Genomic DNA, 13,652 nt, shown 5'->3' on the forward strand with positions numbered 1-13,652 from the left:
TGGGATGCTTTTGTGAAGCGGAGGGGTCTTATGCACCCTCAAGCATCCAGATGGACGTTCTTTGGAAGCCAACTTTGATATATCAGGGTGCTGGCTCAGGATGCCAGCACCGGAGCCAGTCATAGAGGCTGAACAGCCCCATTCCACAAGCTTCCTTTTTCCCTTGGGGGAGAGCCAGAAGGAACCCTGGGAACACAGTTGCAACCCATCACTGTCACCTCAAGGGATTCTGGGTTCTGCACTTAACTCCACACATTAAAGAAAAGAGTTAAGAAACACCATTAAGGTTAGCTTAGTTCCCAGGACTAGATGGCACAGATTACAAATGCAATTCTTTTGTGTTAAACTCGAGAGATGAGTCTGAGAGAAGGAACAGACTCTTGCTAATAACCAATTAATTCTATCAACCAAGCAAAGACTCCCTCTACAGTCTGTCTTCCTCTCTATACAATTATAGCTTCAAATAATCGCAGATGAGTTACAGGATTGCATGAAACAACACGTGCAAGGTGCTTAGTACCGGACCATACAGAGTGGTAGTCCAAAAGGGCTTTATCTCCTGTCTTCCCTCCAATATCCACACCATTCAAACACCCAATTCCAATCTCCCTTCCTGCCTCCCTCTACCCCCTGCATTCTCCTCCTCCTTTTTCTTTTGGGCTTCAGTAATATCTGAACAAGAGACTCCTCTCTCTGTTTTCTCGACTTAGACCCATCCCACCTTGACCATCTCTCGTTTCCAGAGTCTGGACTCCACCAATCCAACTTGGAGGGAAAGGACTGACAGAGCAGTAACACCTGTGATTAATAATTTAGGACATCTCTTCTCCGGAGAAGCACTAATGACATTTTGGGTTGGATAATTCTTTTTTGCAGGGCAGGGGAGTCCTGCACTCTCTAGATGCCAGTAACACTGCCTACCCCAGATGTGATAACTAGAAATGTCACCAGATATTGCCAAACGTCCCCCAGTGGAGAGGAGACAAAAATCGCCTCATTGAGAAACCATTGATCTAGAAGCAAAAAGGTTTTTTTCTGTGACTTCTGTGCAAAGGCAAGTATGCAAGAGACGAATCATTGTTGCTATTTAACTCATTGATTTAATTTTTAATTTTTAAAATTTTTATTATTTTTATTTATTTTCAAAATTGCATTAGATTACTTATGTATTTTATTGTATGGTATTTATTTGAGTGGAGGGCAGAGTGAGAGAGAGAGAATCGTAAGCAGGCTCCACACCCAGTGCAGGGCCCAATGCGGGGCTCGATCCCCGATCCTGGGACCATGACCTGAGCCGAAATCAAGAGGACACTCAACCAACTGAGCCACCCAGGCACTCCATTTAGTTTTTATATTTTATCTATATTTATATTTATAATTATATTTATATTTATATAACCACATAAAATTTACAGTTCACTAGTGTTAAGTACATTCACATTGTCATGCAACAGATGTCTCAAACGTTTTTCTGTAAAATGGAAGCTCTATACCTATTGATGACACCTTCCCATTTCCTCCACCCTCAGCCCCTGGCAACTATCATTCAGCTTTCAGTTTCTATGAATTTGTTTACTTTAGAGTCCTCACAGCCATAGAATCGTACAACGTTTGTCCTCTTTTGACCGGCATATTTCACCTAGCATGATGTCCTCAAGCTTCATCCACATTGTAGCGTGTGATAGAATCTCCTTCTTGTTTAATGCTGCATAATATTCCACTGTATGCATGTGCCACTTCTGGTTTATCCATTCACCTGCCAGTGGGTATTTGGGTTGTTTCCACCTCTTTGCTATTGGGAATAATGATACAATAAATAACGAGTGTGGAATCTTTTTGAGATAAAGTAACCCATAGACCTTCTTTTCTTTAGGGTCAGTTTCTAAAGATTTACTTTGGTTTGGTTGGGCCATGCTTTCCTGTTCCTCTCTTTGCTTTGTGATCTTTTTTGAGATTTGGACATTAAAAAAAAAAATAGCCACCTCCTCCAGTCTTTCAAACTGGCTTCATAACGGGGAAGACCTTTGCCAATCAGCATGGCTAGAGATTCTGGGGACCCCTCCAACCTTTTCTGAGATGCGTCTTCTCTGGGCTTGTACATGTAGACCCCCAGTTAAAGAGGTTTGCCCGCTTCTTCTTTGGAGCCCATACACCTTCTTCCCCTGATGTCTGTCCAAGGTACTACAGTCACTCTGCCGCTATGACAAGCCGCGGTGGTTGCCTTTGTTCTTAGTGACCCTCAACCTTGCAGCCAAACTGCCAGTTTCCATCGGCACTCTGAATCCAGTGAGACAGAAACCAATCCCTCTGGAAGCCCCTTGAAAATCCAGAATACTAGACACATACTCTGCCTCCACTGTTCCTTCCCTCCTGAGGAAAGAGCTGGAGGAGAGTTTTCTCCCCATCACACCACACTGTGCCAGGGTGGGTAATATATCACATGCTTTTTCACACACTTAGATGCATCTTTCCTTGGCTTTGTGCTTGCCTGAGATGCTGTGACTTAACTGGTTTCCAGAAAGCTCACGAGGCACTTTGGCCCATATATAGTTAATTTGGTGTCTTCATGGAAGAATGGGGGCCTGAGGCTTCCTATTCTACCATCTTGCTGCCACTCAAGTTAATTTCTTGTTATCTTATTCTGCTAAGAGGTGGGAAGTCTCCCTTCTGCCTGTGGCAGAGCTCGCAAAGCAGGCGTGTATAAGTGACGAAGAGTTGGATTGGCGGGGAATTTTGGTGTTCATCTATCAAAGCAGGTCATTGTGATAAGGATCTCTACTTGGAAAATAAGAAGACCCAAACTCTTTGGACCCCAAACAGCCATCTGGAGCTTGGTTGTTTTATCCAGGTCCCATCTGCCTTCTCAGCTTTCACCACCAAGCATTTGCCCCCTGTCTTCTTCAGGACAACAGGAATCTTCTTCAAGTCCGTAGGGACATCTGTTATTCTCTTTATCATGACTACTCCTTCCATTCCATTTCTCTTCGTGTACCCAAACACTGGGAACTTGTCTCTTTCTGAGCACTTATCATAACCTCTTTAGCGGTATCTTATTCTTTGGACTTTTGGAAAACAAAAGTTATAAACTAGTAGACACAATAGTCTTTTCCTTCCTCCATTTATACATATTCCTGTACTTCCCCCGCTATTTCCTCATCTCTAATTAGTAGGTTATCTTGAGGAAAAAGCTAAGAAAGTCCTAAATGCTTGGACTGGGAAAGAAAAAAAAAACCAAATATTATCTTGCAAGAATTTTAGTCTTGCTCACAGGCTGGGGATAAATGGCTTTTGGGCAACAAGAAGTCTGCTGATGAAAACACAGCCTTACCACCTGCTCTACCCTTCAAGGGATTTGGAGAAGGAAGGGCAAGAGCCCAGCACAAGCTAGTTCATGGCAAAGACTGAGACAATCCTACATAAGTGAAGAGTTTCTTCACATAATGAAGAAGAAGCAGGTAGTAGACAGTAAGAAAGGGGAAAACGGTCCTCCAACGGAGAATTAAGTGGACTTAAGTGTGTAGGATCTTTGTGATTTGAAGAAATGGTCCCCTGGCTCTGATCTCTGTGGGCAACAGGGCGTATCTAATAGGATAAAACCTTGTTCGTTTTAGCTAAGGAATAGTCTCAGATCATTTGCTTTCTACTTGTATTCCACATATATGGAAGTCTGTTGCATTTCTGTCCACTAATAATGAAGTAGCAGGAAGAGAAACTTAAAAAGTGATCGCATTGTTTACAACTGCACCAAAAATAATAAAATACCTAGTAATAAACTTAACAAGGGAGGCAAAAAGAAAAACCCTATACTGTGAAAACTATAAAACACTCATGACAGAAATTGAAGATAGCACAAACCAATGGAAAGATATTCCATGCTCCTGGGTTAGGAGAACAAATATTGTTAAAATGTCCATACTACCCAAAGCAATCTATAGATTTAATACAATCCTTATCAAAAAACCAACAGCATGTTTCACAGGACTAGAACAAATAATCCTCAACCTTGTACAGGACCACAAAAGACCCTGAATAGCCAAAGCAATCTTGAAAGTGAAGAAAAAAGCTGGAGACATCACAATTCCAGATTTCAAAATACACTACAAAGTAGTAATCAAAACAGTATGGTACTGGCACAGAAACAGACACATACATCAATGGAACAGGAGAGAGAATCCAGAAGTAAACCCATGACTGTATGGTCAATTAATCTTTAACACAGGAGGCAAGAATATGCAATGGGAAACAGTCTCTTCAACAAATGGTGCTGGGAAAACAGAACAGCAACATGCAAAAGAATGAAACTGGACCATTTTCTTACATCATACAGAGAAATAAACTAAAAATGGATTAAAGACCTAAATGTGAGACCTGAAGCCATAAAAATCTTAGAAGAGAGCACAGGCAGTAATTTCTCTGATATTGGCTACAGCAACATTTTCGTAGATTTGTCTCCTAAGACAAGGGAAACAAAAGCAAAAATAAACCATTGGGACTACATAAAAATAAAAAGCTTTTACACAGCAAAGGAAACTGTCAACTAAACAAAAAGACAATCTACTGGATGGAAGAAGATATTTAGAAATGACATAGCCAATAAAAGGTTAGTATCCAAAATATATAAAGAATTTATTCAACTCAACACCAACCAACAAACAATCCAATTAAAAAATTGGCAGGACACGAACAGACGTTTCTCTAAAGAAGACATACAGATGGCCAACAGACACAGGAAAAGATGTTCAACAGCGCTACTCATCAGGCAAATGCAGTTCAAAGCCAGAATGAGCTATCACCTCACACCTGTCAGAATGACTAAAGTCAAAAACAGAAGAAACAAGTGTTGATGAGGATATGGAGAAAACGGAGCATTCTTGCACTGTGGGTGGGAATGAAAACTGGTACAGCCACTGTGGAAAACAGGATAGAGGTTTCCGAAAAAATTAAAAATAGGATTACCATATGATCCAGTAATTCCACTAGTATTTACCCAAAGAATATGAAAATAGCAATTTGAAAAGATATATACACCCTTATGTTTATTGCAGCATTACTCATGATAGACAAATTATGGAAGCAGCCTAAGTCTTCAATGATAGATGAGTGGATAAAGAAGATGTGGTATATGTATATATATGTGTGTATGTATACATACACACATATATATACACACACACACATATATATATGTATATATATACATATATATATATATATATGGAAAATATATATAGTGGAATATTGCTCAGCCATTAAAAAGAATGAGGTATCTGTGTCCCACATATATTATTGGTATTTGTTTAATGGCTTATATCTGAAAATGTTTTGAAATATTTCCCTTCAAATTTAATGTGGCCCAACTGATAAAGACAGCAGTTTTATGGGCATGCCAAGGTTTATGGCTCTCTGAATAAGTCAATATCTGCATTCAACTTCCCAGCTTCTTGGGGAAACATTGCTCTACCTGAAATATATAAATGGGTTAAACTGTGCCATGACAGACTAACACAAGATCTAGGCTAATTTTTTCATGAAATAATAAACATTAAAACATAATTAGGATTAATTTATTTAAGAGAATTTGTTACAGTTATGCCTTCCCAAGAAAGATACAACATTTATAGCTTGATCTTAGAGTTTCTGAGGAACTACATACTGGATTATTATATTAATAAATTTTGGGAGATAATTATAGTGGTAAGGTTATATAGGAGAATTTTAGGCTTAGATATGCCCTGGGTATTTAGGGACAAACTATCATGATGTCGAACACTTACTTCCAAATGGTTCAGCAGTATATGCATCTATGTGTATATCTGTAAAACGGTTCTGACCATCAGTTCCAATGTGTGTGTTGTGGGGCGGGTAGGGTTTATAGGAACTAAGAACCATCTAATCAGAGGAAGAGGTGGAATTATTTTAGGATTTGAGGAAAGGTGGTATTTAGGTAAACTTTAAATGTAGTATTTTGATTGGCTTAAATCAAAGCAGAGCTATATACAAAGGGGTTACTGCTAAGTTTGGGCTAGAAGTAGATTCAGAGTCCTATGTCCTTGGAAACCAGAAAGTTAAGAAAAAAATGTGGAATGCTGAATCCCCCAAACCCTTATGTGGGTGACTGCTGTTTGCTTGTTTGTTTTCCTTCCTTTTAAACCGGGAATGAAAATTTCAATGCTGGTGCAAATTTTTGTCCCTGCATAGACAGCCTGAAGAAACTGATTAACACAAAGACAAATTTATGTGTATGTTACATATTAGGTAAATCTCTTCATATGTAATCTGTTTGCATTGAGGATGCAGAACCCTTATTTTTAAAATTAACTTTAGTTTAATTAAAAATTTTTAATGTTTATTTTTGAAAGAGAGAGAGAGAGAGACAGAGACAGAGAGACAGAGCGTGAATGGGGGAGGGGCAGTGAGAGAGGGAGACACAATCTGAAGCAGTCGCCAGGCTCCGAACTGTCAGCACAGAGCCCGACGCAGGGCTTGAACTCACCAACCGTGAGGTCATGACCTGAGCTGAAGTCGGACACCCAACTGACTGAGCCACCCAGGCGCCTCTAAAATTAACTTTTAATGGTCTCAGCCCATGTTCTCCCTAAAACAGAGCTGGAGACAGGGATTTAATGTTGATATTTTAGTTGGAGGACTATCAAAAGTGCATAAATCATAATAGTCCAGCAAATCACCATGAAGGGAATACACCTACATTACCCTGTCCTAGATCAAAAATTAGACAAGTGCCAATGCTCAGAGGCACATGTCCCTTGAGCTCTCCTCCAGCCATTACATCCCCAAAGGTAACCACCATATTGATTTCTAATATCAGTGATTTGTTTTTCCTGGTTTTGATATTTCAATAAATAGAATCATATAGCATGTATTCTTTTGTGTTTGCCCTGGTAAAGGAGAAAACCACGGGCCCCTAATGGAATCACTTGTGTTAAAAATCCCCACATCAGCAAACCCAGACTTAACACCTAACCAATAATGTAACCTCTAACCAGTCAACATGGAATTTCCTGGTCAGCTCTAGGAAATTTACTGATAGACCCCTCCCATCCCCCCTCAGGATCATGACCTTGTCTAAAACAATGCATTCTTTGCTAATAATTTCCTTTTTCTGCTCCCTCTCGGCCTTTGAAAGCCTTTCCTTTTCTGTATGTAGCTTGACGGAGCACCTTTCTCTTTGTTGGAACGTGTGCTGCTTGATTCATGAACTGTTCAATAAAGCCAATTGGATCTTTTAAACTACTTGGTTGAATTTTGCTATTTAACAGCCTTCTCTTCAATGTTATTGTGTCATATCACTGGGTAACACATAACCTCAGGACGGAGGCATTAAATTAAATGTGTATTAACTCCCCTGAGTTTGCGGGTCAGAGGGGTTTTAGTATGGAGAAGGGAAGTTAATTATAATGGGGAAAGTGAAATTTAGAGATGATGTCAATTTTCCGTGGTCACTTTTAACTGAGAATTCTCCATTGAATGTGTTAAAACTGTAACTTCGGAAATAACTAGAATGTCAGCTCTGTGGGGTCTCAGACAGCTTGGGGAGTTCATTGCCACATGCTTGGCAGGTGGTGGGTGCTCAATAAATATTTGTTGAAGAAAGATGTTATAGAGATAGAGTTAATTTGCAGCCGTGCTGGGAAACCTCAATCTTTATCCCTGGGGATTCCTGAATGTCTGAATGAATGTCTGGATTTTGACTCCTGGTTGAGACAAGAACATTGGGGTTTACGATGTGCTGTTTAGAATCCCAAACTACCTTGGTGACCAGCCCCCCGCCACCATATCAGTTTCTTGACTAATAGTTTGCAACTAGCCTAACTGCTTTAATAAGCCTTGCCTGGACTACTTAAGGAGATACTGAGAGATTCTTGCACAAATCTGGGAAGTTCAAGCCAGAGCTAGCATGGTTCACGTATCTGGTTGGGTCAATGAGGAGCACTGGAATGTCTCCAACGCTAGCCTGCACTGACTCTTGCTGCAAAGTACCTTTTGTCTTTAGATAAAAGTCTCATGGGAGACATTCTAGGCAGTCTGGTGAGTCCTTTCAAATGTGCAAACTGGTGAAACAAGACTGATTTGGGAAATCTAAGAATAGAGAAGCAATAATATTTGCTAACAAACACTTCGAACCGATGTTCTTTTGGGCCAGATGTCTTCCAAACAGAAAAATTGAAAAAAAAAATTTGAAATATGAAACCCCCATTGGCTAGGTGAACTAAAACTAAAACAAATTTCTCATAAAACTTCTACAGAATTAAACTGAAAGGAGAATACTTGGGTTGTACCCACATGACGGATTTGAATGCAAATTTGTATCATTTGTATCCCAAGTTCATCCCTTGTTCCAAAATAAATTTAAGTAGAATGATATTCTAATTAATAAATTGTTGACCTTGAAGAGGTTCCAAAGGAAGCCAAACACATTGTCAGCTTTGTTTAGACCACATCTCAAATTTAGAAGTCATATTTTTCTCTATCCACCAAGAAATCAAAAGAAAGTGGCAATTTAACCAAGTGTTAAATAACAAAATTTTGTAGTCCAGATATAATTTTCATCTGGTAAAGATAGCCTTTGTCAACAAAAAAAGGACTCTGATCTTACACCCAGACCTTGCCATGACTTCATAACTTAAGAAAAAAATATATATACACATGTATAGTGTATACTTAAAATTTATGTGTATATATATATATGTATAACATATATATTATACACATGTATATATGCAATATGCAATATACTTCATTTAAGAACCTTGTTATGGGCACAGCCTCTGTGGTTTCAGAACTACGGGTAAAGTGGGAAAATTTTCATTGCTCTCCATCATCTTTAATCAAATTTGGGAGGGAAGGAATACTTAGAAGAAAAAACAACTTTAAAAAAATATCAATTTTCAAAGGTAGTCAATATGGACTGAGGCCCTCTGGTCTGGTAGCTGAAGGAGAACAGCCTGGATGATAGTGGGCTGCAAAGCTCCGAGGGGTGCGTGACCCTCAGCCAGACTGTGACTCTCCTCCTCTTGACCGTCAGCCCACCTGGCCCAGCTGAAGAAGTCCATTCAAGAAGTGGGTGATTCTGCACTGACTTCGCTGGGAACCTTCTTGGGATTCTCTCTCTCCCTCTCTCTCTGCCCTTCCTCCACTCATGCTCTGCCTCTCTCAAAATAAATAAACTTTAAAAAAAAAAAAAGAAGGGGGTGGTTCTGGTGAAGCGGTATGTGGTAACCGAGAAGAATTGGAACAAGATGTTTGACCTTTTCTCTGTGGGAAAATACCACACTTTGCTAACATTCACGATGAAAATGGGAACATCCACATCTGTAGGTGATCAGGGGGCAACCACAGGGACTTTCAGAACTTTCTCTGTCTGATGTCCATACTCATTGGACATGACAAAAAAGTCTAAATTTTAGCCCTACAGGTTAATCAAAATTAGTTAAGTTCCTGGGAATCACATGAACTGTAGCAATCCCACCAAATATCAGTCAGTAAAAAACAAAGTGTTGACCTTGAGGAAATTCCAGAGGAAGCCAAACACACTGTCAGCTTTGTTTAGACCATATCTCTAATTTAAGAGTCGTATTTTCCCCCATCCACCACGAAATCAGAAGCAAGTGACTTCATATATCTTTTATGTGTTTATCATATAGCTATTTAAAAAATCAAACCAAGGAAATTTTGGTTAATTCAAAAATTTAAATATTTGTCCAGAAATTTGTATAGCTTAGTCTCATTATGTTACCACCATTTGTGTTGGTTGAAAACAAAAACTTTTGAACATGGATCAAAACTGTCCAGATATTACTATATGAAGACATTGGAAAATATCAGAACTTAAATATAAAATAACAACTGAAAAGTGCAAGTGTCTTTCATGAGTTCATTCTTTTTTTTTTTTTTAATGTTTATTTATTTGTTTTGGGAGAGAAAGAGCGTGAGCAGGAAAGGGTCAGATAGAGAAGGAGAGACAGAATCCCAAGCAGGCTCCATACTCAGCGTGGGTCCTGACATGGGGCTCAATCTCATGACCCTGAGATCATGATCTGAGCTGAAATCAACAGTGGGATGCTCAACTGACTGAGCCACTCAGGTACCTCTATGAGTTAGTTCTTAAGGAATCTAAATAGGGTGGCTTAAGAAAATGAGCATATGAAAATTGTTACACTTGAGCTCTATGGTTGAAGATTTTAGATGATCAGACAAGTATTGATTTAATGATATTACCAATTTAGACACCCTGAAATGAATTTTAAATATTGGAAAACAAAATAAAAAAATACAACAACTATGTTTATAGAGATCCTTTTATAATTGAAGGAAAAAAAATCAATTCTTCCTGTCATCATGGCACCTGACTTCTTCTGCAGACTACTCTGTACAATTAGAAAACTGAAACAATTGTAAACAACTACTTTCAGACATTGGACAGCAGTCAATGCAGGGCTTTCAACATCTAGCAAAAGGTAACAAATGTGAATATAACAATTGTGGTCTGGTTTAAACAGGTAGATAGTAGTTTCAAGCTTAGTGATTACCAGAACTCACACAGAACTGGGAGACATTCAAGTTCCTATAACTTGGAATGTAGAGTCTTCTATGAACACTTAAAATGTAAGGACCTCCAGAAAAGTTAAGCCTTAATAATAAATCTATGGGGCGCTTGGGTGGCTCAGTCAGGTAAGGGTCCCACTTCAGCTCAGGTCATGATCTCATGGTCCTTGAGTTTGAGCCCCACGTCGGGCCCTGTGCTGATGGCTCGGAGCCTGGAGCCTGCTTCCGATTCTGTGTCTCCCTCTCTCTTTCCGCCCCTCTCCCGCTCATGCTCTGTCTCTCTCTCAAAAATAAACATTAAAAAAATAATAATAATAAATGTAAACTGGCCTAAAATAATGACTCTAAAGCCTCCCTCTAAAGACTTTTAAAAACATTAAAATATAGGCTTAGAAATGCCATATAAACCCAAAGCTATTTTTTTAATTTTTACGTACATATATGTATATATGTAAATACATTAGCAAGTTAACAATGCTTATCTCTAATGGTAGGATTATTGGTGAGCTTTGTTTCATACATTCCTAGATTTTCTTGTTTTTCTGTAGTGAACTAGTATTATAATTAGAAGAAGGTAAAGGAAAAATATCACAAATCATACTTTACTTTCCTTATAAATTTTAGGACTTATAAGGACTTACAAGTTACAGTGTTCTGCTACAATAAAAACCTAGATTAGAAAAATAAATGCCTCAAAAGAATCAGACTGGTCTACAAGTTTAACGGCCTTCCCGAAATAAAGTGTAATACTCCGAAAAAAGAAAGTTTGAGCACTCAACCACATAAAAATGACTGCATCTAGCATCCAATCAAAAGTTATTTTACATGCCAAGAAGCAGAAAAATGACAATAACCAGGAGAAAAACGAATCAATAGAAACAGACCTGTAGGTTACTGAGAAGTTTAAAATGATATGATGCAAAATGCGGCAGTCTTTTCTAAAAGTTAGAACCAAAACATCTTCCTCTAATAGGCTGGAATGTTCATACAAACTTTTTACAACTGAAAATGCACTACTCTTAGAGTGCTTATGTGAATATAAATATAAAAAGATTTATGTAAGGGCGCCTGGGTGGCGCAGTCGGTTGAGCGTCCGACTTCAGCCAGGTCACGATCTCGCGGTCCGTGAGTTCGAGCCCCGCGTCGGGCTCTGGGCTGATGGCTCAGAGCCTGGAGCCTGTTTCCGATTCTGTGTCTCCCTCTCTCTGCCCCTCCCCCGTTCATGCTCTGTCTCTCTCTGTCCCAAAAATAAATAAACGTTGAAAAAAAAAATTTTAAAAAAAAGATTTATGTATGCAAACGTTCTTACCAAAGACACTCTCCGGCCATTTAATATGAACTCAAAGCAACATCTCAGCAAATATGAGTATAGGGTATTTTATAAAATCCAAAAAACAGCAAAGAATCAAGTGATTTAGGGTCTTGTAGGACTTAGTAAGAGCTTTGGCTTTTCATGTTCAGTTATTTTTGAGGGAAAGAGAGACAGAGTGTGAGTGGGGGAGCATCAGAGAGAGAGGGAGACATGGAATCTGAAGCAGGATCCAGGCTCTGAGCTGTCAGCACAGAGCTTGATGTGGGGCTTGAACTCATGAACCGTGAGATCATGACCTGAGCCAAAGTCGGATGCTTAACCGACTGAGCCATCTGGGCACCCCAAGAACTTTGGCTTTTATTCTGAATTAGAGAAGAAGCCATAGGAGGATTTCGTGTGGTTACTGCAGTACTTGAATAGATCTTTTTTAATTTCTTTATATGTCTAAAACTTCAGGGATTGGCTTGACTCCAGAAGTTGGCCCAATTCCAGGGACACCTTGAATCAGAAATTTGAAGGACTTGTTAGGGACTAATCTTTCACTTGGAAACTCTCAGTGTTGCTCTCTTCTGTAAGCACTTGCCTCTGGTAGGACTCATACAGTAGCATGATGACTGCTAATAGCATCAGATTTCTATCAGCACAGCTCCAAGCCCATCAGGAAAGAGAAAAGAGGAAGACTCTCTTTCCTGGTCCGTGGGAAGCAAAAATGCTGGGATTAGCTTTGATCGGAAATGTGTCGTTTATACAATTGGTTTTTCTTAGGTCACTAACCTACTACAGAACCAGCCACTTTAGTAGGGCTGATGTAATTCTGCCATTGCCCATATCTAGGAGAAGTTGGGGGTAGAGTAAGCTTCACCCTGTGCATGAACTGGGAGTAAGGGAATGGTGGTTCTTTAGAGGAAATTCAGGTCATGATATCAGAACAAATGGGGATAAATGCTGTGCACCAAAAACTGTACAGTGTAAATGAAATATTGGAGAAAAAATGATAAATGAGGGAGGGAGCTGTCATTTAAAAAATCAACATATATATGGGGTGCCTAGTGGCTTGGTCAGTTAAGCACCTAACTCTTGGTTTCAGCTCAGGTCATGCATGATCTCACCGTTCGTGAGTTCAAGCCCCATGTGGGGCTCGGAACCTGATTGGGATTCTTGCTCTCCCTCTCTCTCTGCCCCTCCCTGCTCGTGCTCTCATTCAAAATAAATAAATAAATAAACATTAAAAAAAAAAACCCACCTTGCACTTCCAAAGGCAGGAGAAGAAAGTTAAATCAGAAGGAGGAGTGTTGGCCAGGGAAGCAGAAAAATGTAGTCTTCAGGGAGTCCTCATTTCAGCAATATCTTTTTGACCTTCTGCTGAATCTAACTTACCAACTTAATGTCCTTATCTAAAGTTTTGAGGGGCAGCTGGGTGGCGCAGTCGGTTGAGCGTCCGACTTCAGCCAGGTCACGATCTCGCGGTCCGTGAGTTCGAGCCCCGCGTCAGGCTCTGGGCTGATGGCTCGGAGCCTGGAGCCTGTTTCCGATTCTGTGTCTCCCTCTCTCTCTGCCCCTCCCCCCGTTCATGCTCTGTCTCTGTCCCAAAAATAAATAAAAAACGTTGAAAAAAAATTTTTTAAAGTTTTGAAGATGGATAAAAACTTTCAAGCACCAGTGACTCACTAAATGCATGATTTATTTATTTAATTTCTGCTATTGTTGATAAAGAGCCAGTAAATGAGTTGTTGAGGTCTTGGGGGAAAATGAGAATATGATTCTGAAATATATATAT

The sequence above is a fragment of the Lynx rufus genome, unplaced genomic scaffold, assembly GCF_022079265.1.
Source record: "Lynx rufus isolate CCGP_SWC_20201006 ecotype Redwood Valley unplaced genomic scaffold, mLynRuf1.p SCAF_9, whole genome shotgun sequence".
NCBI lineage: Eukaryota > Metazoa > Chordata > Mammalia > Carnivora > Felidae > Lynx > Lynx rufus.